General features: G+C 41.0%; 1 pseudogene; it reads right to left on the minus strand.

The window, feature by feature from the left end:
- Window positions 1-1,398: 1,398 nt before the first annotated feature.
- Window positions 1,399-6,048, minus strand: LOC123439861 (annotated as a pseudogene).
- Between the last annotated feature and the right edge of the window lie 203 nt (window positions 6,049-6,251).

Below are 6,251 nucleotides of genomic sequence, written 5' to 3' on the forward strand. Positions count from 1 at the left end.
ATCGCGTTGCTGGACAGTACCGTATGTTGCTTCACCCATTCGGTGTTCGTATAGGTTACAAGATAGTAATATCAAATCTACTAATCCTTGCATCACAAAATCTACTGATCTTGCACACACATTTTTCTTTCATTGAACCCTAGCATTTCACAATTGAATCACCGGCTACATAAAAATTATATAGACATGTTCTCAGCTAAATAGAATGGCCTCCGTTACGGCTTCGGTTCGCTAAAGCTAGGCACACGCCTCTCTTAGAACCCTAGTATTTCTTAGAAATGGTCATATCAGACATGCATTCTATTCTATGCAAAATAAAATATAAGTGCAGACACCATATCGCACTATCCTCAAAACCCGTTTTGCTAATCTGCAACCTCTGTAGTTGTGATCAGCGGATAAACATTGTACAAAACTACAGAAGCATAAGTAGTCAAACAAATATGATTACTTTTGTCATGTTCATACATAAAGTATATGGTTAGAGAACGAAGATGTACCGTGCTGCACCTAGAAGTGAAGTTTGGATCATTTTGACGGATCAATGGTACAATCCTTAATCATATGAACATACTTCTCTATAGTAACCAAAATGCAAGAGTTAACTATGGAACCTCTAAAGATTATTGAATATGAAACATGAAATTTGTACTGCACTTCAAAATGAACAGCAGGAACACAGCTGAAAAGAAAACCTATTGTTGCATCATAGACCAAACTAAGATTGTCATGTTCCAAGCTTCCAAATAAATATGGTGATCAGGGGGGTTGTAGAAAATTAGGAACAATAATATATGGATTGATAGTCCCGAGACATTAATGGGAGAGCACATACAATACATAATCAGGCTGCAAACAAAGTTATAAGAAAGATGTGGAGAAATATCTTTAAGATGCTAAAGGAAAGTCTAATTACGTAGAACAAACAATACACAATACGAAAATGATCATAATTAACTCTCCTACACTGTAACAACAATGCATACACATCTATTCCTCCCAAATCACAGTACCTTAATTTTAGAAAATAATTGCCATTACATCTTATTTCAAAAAAGGCAATGCATACGATCATTTTCATTACAACTATAAATTTTTTACATTCTATGAATAAATCAATTAAATATTAAGCATCCTAGGCTACATGAGAAAGAGTGGCCGACACAGCTTTATACCCAATAACAAGTACACATCTTCTGAACTAAAATGAAAATAATAACAGCAGGCACATGTGATGAATGATTGACACTTCTGTCATTTCATGTACTTACACATTATGTAAGGCAGAGGTCATGATTTGCACATATGGTAATTAACTTTAGGAACTTTATAATACATCCATTTCCAAATCATGCTCTCAGTTACACTTACGTACCCACATTGCATTAGTAATTTTTCTAGACATATTTAGTTATCTCAGCCTTATCAGTCAAATTTAAACTGCACCATCTAACTCATCTGATCAGACTACTCACAGAAGTGATCGTCTCGACCACTACCCCGAGGTTGAATCTCCCAACTGCGCTCCGGTGCCAAGGTACTAGTTCATAAGTCTATTGTTCAGAGATCCATATTTCTTAGGCGTGTGCCTGATCATTGCACTGGCGCTGGGTGATGGTTCGTCTTTGTGTTGATGGACTGCTTCGATCTTGTCGATGAACGACGACGAAGACCATGACGCCGAAACCGGGGGAGATTCGGGCAGTGTGTGGTCAGCTGCCGACCTCATCTTCATTGATTGACTTGCCAAGGTTCGCTTGTTGCCGAATAGGGAGCTCACCTTGGAGTACCTCTGCCTCAGCGGCGTCGGGGTAGTCTCGACATGGCTCTAGCTTGTAGCGACCCGACTCAAGACGAGTCAAGCCTCTGTGTTTCTGTGCCATCCCTGGATCAGTATGCTGGCACACACAGTACATCAATGTATATATCAAAGTGCAATCACATGTAAATAGCGTAAAACTGATATATACCTTAAATATCTCAGCGGAAGGGGTCAAGGGAGTGGAGTCCCAATAAACACCAACGGCAAAGTTGACTGTAGACCATAACCCTGAATCGTACTCTTACTCGTCGAAGAAAATATCTGCAACATAAGACGTTGCAGCCGTGTAGGTCAGCATATTGAATATGCTGGCAAGTCACATAAGAGAGGGGTAAAATAATAATCAACTATCTCTACATGCATATTTGGTCGGTGGAGCTAAGTTTTGCATAAAGCCAATTTTATCCTACAACAAGAGGGGTTGAAAGCAAAATGTTACTACAAGGTTTGTTGTTAACGAGGTGGTTCCGCCAACCAGTTCTCGTACCCGAGTTGTCATTAATTCCCACATCAAATATATTTAATGGTGTTGAGAAATCCAGATAACTTCAGTTCCTTTGGCTCAAGTTGTCCATGACCGTGGACACGGCTAATCGATTAGGTTTGAGTACTCTGCAGAGTTTTGCACACGTTCCCCACAAGATTTGATCGCCTCCGAGTATGTCCTCGCACTTCAAGGTGTTTGAAGACTGGATGTTCAAAACATGGTCTTTCAACGGGTCCCTCTGAATCCCTGTCGGTGCCCATCCATTCCTACCGTTCGTCTACATCTGCTAGCACCGCCTGTCCAGAGTCGCCGCGTTGTCCAACCAAGCCAGAGCCCATAATGACTTGTGGCTGTGCAGGTAAGCCTTGGGTCTTGAAAATATCCGTCCGTCTCTTTGAGCCTGGGTGAAGCTTTCGGCAGGATGACATGGCCTCTCCAGCATCCCGGGCATCCACTAGGTTTTCCAGGGAGCCGGTCAACCGTCCTTCACCCAGTGTTGCATTGCGTCCGAGGTCTTGAAAATCTTGTCTTAACCGGTCTTGATTATTATATCAACCTCGCATCACTAGTGGAATACACTCAACCGATAACCCGTCTACTAGAGCATAGCATATATAACATTGTCGTCCCGGGGCCAAGTGTCGGGGTTGTTGTGTTTCTACCACATGATACTACAACTTATGCTAAAGTTTCCAAGTACCTAGGCAGCATGCAATTGGGCATAGGATGGTAGAACTACAATGCATAAAACATAGGTGAAAGTATGATCAAAGTGACTTGCCTGTGATGTTGACGAAGAAGAATTTCTTGAGAAAATAACTTGATAGACTACTCGTCACTCTCCGATGAAATCTATATAACAAACATAGCATTCACATAAGCACTCATACTAGCAATCATTCTAGCAATCAAAACAAAAGCGAGAGCGAATAGGAAAACCGCAGAAAACTTCAAATAGAACTAAAGAGTCTTCTACTACGTCAATCACTAAATAGTTTTGTCTAACAGAAAATATTAACAAAGAACTAATATATAAATCTAACTAAGATAAAATAAAGTGTTTTTCACAAAACCTTTGAAAGCGTTCCCAAACGGGATTTGAAACAACGGTGAAAACAATTGCACGTTACTACTGAGCTAGAATTGATTTCATGAAAACAAATAAACATAAACTAAAAACTTGTTGCAAAACTACTGCTAACTAAGATAAACAAAACAATAATCTTTCTGAAATAATAAAGAAAATATTTTAAAACAATTTACAGAAAAATAATAGCCATAGTCCTAAAAGAGCTAAAACAGAATCTGTTTTGGTAAAAACCCCAATTAAAAATATTTAGAAAAAAATATGAATCTTAAATTACTGAAAGATATGATCAATAGGAAGCAGCAGCAAAAAGAATCAAATTAAAAGCTATTTTTAAACTCCCGGAATAAGCAAAATAAGCTTTAATTCAAATCTGATCTAACTCAATTTTTATAAATCCAAACATAGACAAATTATATATCTCCAGAAGCTGCATAAAATTTGTGATCCAACGCAAAAAGAATCACCTAATTCGGAGTTATAGACTAATATATATGAATTTTCTAAGATTGCAATTTTCTGAAAAAACTGCAATACGGGATTTCGTGAATCTCACCAGAGTTAGTCGCCGGAGTTGGAGAAGACGACGGGAAGGTGGCTCCGGTGGCCGGCCGAGGCAGCGGAGGGGTCCAGGCGGGGGAGGAGGGCTCCGGCCGAAGGTTGGTAGTGCCGGCGGGGCGTGGGGCGACGGGAGGAAGCAGCAGGACCTCCGGCGAGTTCCTGTTGAAGATGAACTCCGGCGAGGCGGGGGCTGCGGCTAGAGGCGAGGAGAGGTATGGTTCTTGGGGAAAATGGATAGAGGAGGGTGTGGGGGTTCTTATAGGGGCGACGGGAGGTGCTGGGAGGGAAAGAGCTTCGCGAATCCCGGAGGTGGGTATTCTCCTCTCCATGGAAGGAAAGGTTCTGTCACGTGGAGAAGAGATAGAGGAAGAAGATGATCTTATTGGGCCAAATTTGGAAAGTGCTTAATTGGGCCAGCTCCTATTTCCTAATAAAAGTGATTCTATTCCTATTTTCAAAACTAGGAAACTAAGACGTTAAAAAGGAAATCAAATCAATTCGGAATAAAGAGTTTTTATATACTAAAATTATCAGAAAAATAAAATATAAATGATGGGCATTTTTCCACGGTAAAAATAAAAACTTCAGAAAAAATTATTTTCACAAAAATCCCTAAAAGCATTATTTCTTTTTGCAAATAATTTTCAAATGATCCTCTAAGTTTGAGGTTGCAAATAACGTTCAGAATGCCCGGGTATTTGAGGGTCATGTTCCTCCGCTCTTTTCTGTTTGACAGAATGCATTTCCCGGCATTTTGTTGCACGAAGAAAACGAATGAAAATGCAAAGAATTCAAATGCGAACACCTCCGTTCAAATTTTTTATAGTTGAAGCAGTCATGTCATCTTCTCTCGTTGATTAAAAAAATTGAATTTGAATTCACCGGAGAAGGGGAAAGTCATTTAATTCCCTCTCGTTCAAAAGTTTCGAAAGGCTTCAAATTTCACAAAAGTTTCAATCACTCAGGCAAACAAACAAACAATCAATCTAATAATTATATTAACATTCCAAAATTTATAATTGTGGGATGTTACATAGCACTTGACGGAGTCCACCGAGGAGGCGTCATAGTCCGATTCCCTGGGGCTACCAGCTGATTTATTCCCCTTGCGAAGCAACCATCTGAGCAGGACCTTGAGGTGTCTAGCCGCGCTCTGCATGGAATTCGGCCTCTTAATACCAAGACCCAGGGTTACAAGTTCAGCACTCTTGCCAAGGCTAGAGAACGAGGTCGTTCTCGTTCTCGTTCTTTCACTGATGCCTGATGCATCAATGCCCGCATGGAGGAAAATCTCGGTATCTGAGATTCTAAAAGAAGTCCCCGGGCTGCCCACAATGTGGTGCATCTTTAGTTGAGAAGCAATGACGGACCTCGTCTCGTGATCCCTCGAGTTCGAGATCCCGCCAGCCATAATCAACTCCTTGATGAGTATCTCAGACGATGCAGTGTGCGGCTGCTTCTTCAATAAATCTAGCGGGGTCATGCCGTTGTTGTCACGGATGTTTAGGTCGATCGATGGCACGGTCATGAGGAGCTCAAGGAGGCTGGAGTGCAGATTACCAACCACTGCCAGGTGAAGCACGGTTCTTCCATCGTCGTTCTGCACGTTGATTACATCGCTGTCATCCATGATCGATCCAGAGACCAGATGCTTCGTGAGGTCCATCTGACGATCAATCCTTCGGAAGCCAAGAGTTTTGAAGCCAGTCAGTGCCATATGGAGGAACGTGTCACCAACTTCATTTCTAGCTGATATAAGTGATGGTGATGCAGTCATCAGGACTTCCACCACCGGTAAATGACCTCGGAACGCTGCTATATGCAATGATGTATTCCCTTGCTCCTGTACAGAGTTGACGATGTCGTAAGCGACAATCAGATACTTCACAACCTGTAGTAAGAATGTGTTAGTACTGCGCCCAGCAGTTGCTGAAAAGTCCATTAATAGGTTCAATGAAAAATGAACCTGATGTTGCAGCAAAAGAATAATAACTCCCACGGTGAGACACCATATGTTTTAGGCTTTGTTCGGTTCCACCGAAAATAAGAGGGATTGGCATGGATTAAATCCCATCTAGTACAAATTCCACCCCATTCCCCAACAATCCACCTCAATCAACAAGGCCTTAGAATGATAATTCCCACGGTTATATACCAGCACGGAGTATAACTATAATAGTACTTCTAAAAAGTTGTTAGCAACTAATCTCAGAGTTAAATGGATTTAGCCCTGCTCATCGCCAGTTCGAGTCGATTAATGCTGTTTAACTCCCCCTTAATTCAATAGTTGAAAA

The sequence above is a fragment of the Hordeum vulgare genome, chromosome 3H (assembly GCF_904849725.1).
Source record: "Hordeum vulgare subsp. vulgare chromosome 3H, MorexV3_pseudomolecules_assembly, whole genome shotgun sequence".
Lineage (NCBI taxonomy): Eukaryota > Viridiplantae > Streptophyta > Magnoliopsida > Poales > Poaceae > Hordeum > Hordeum vulgare.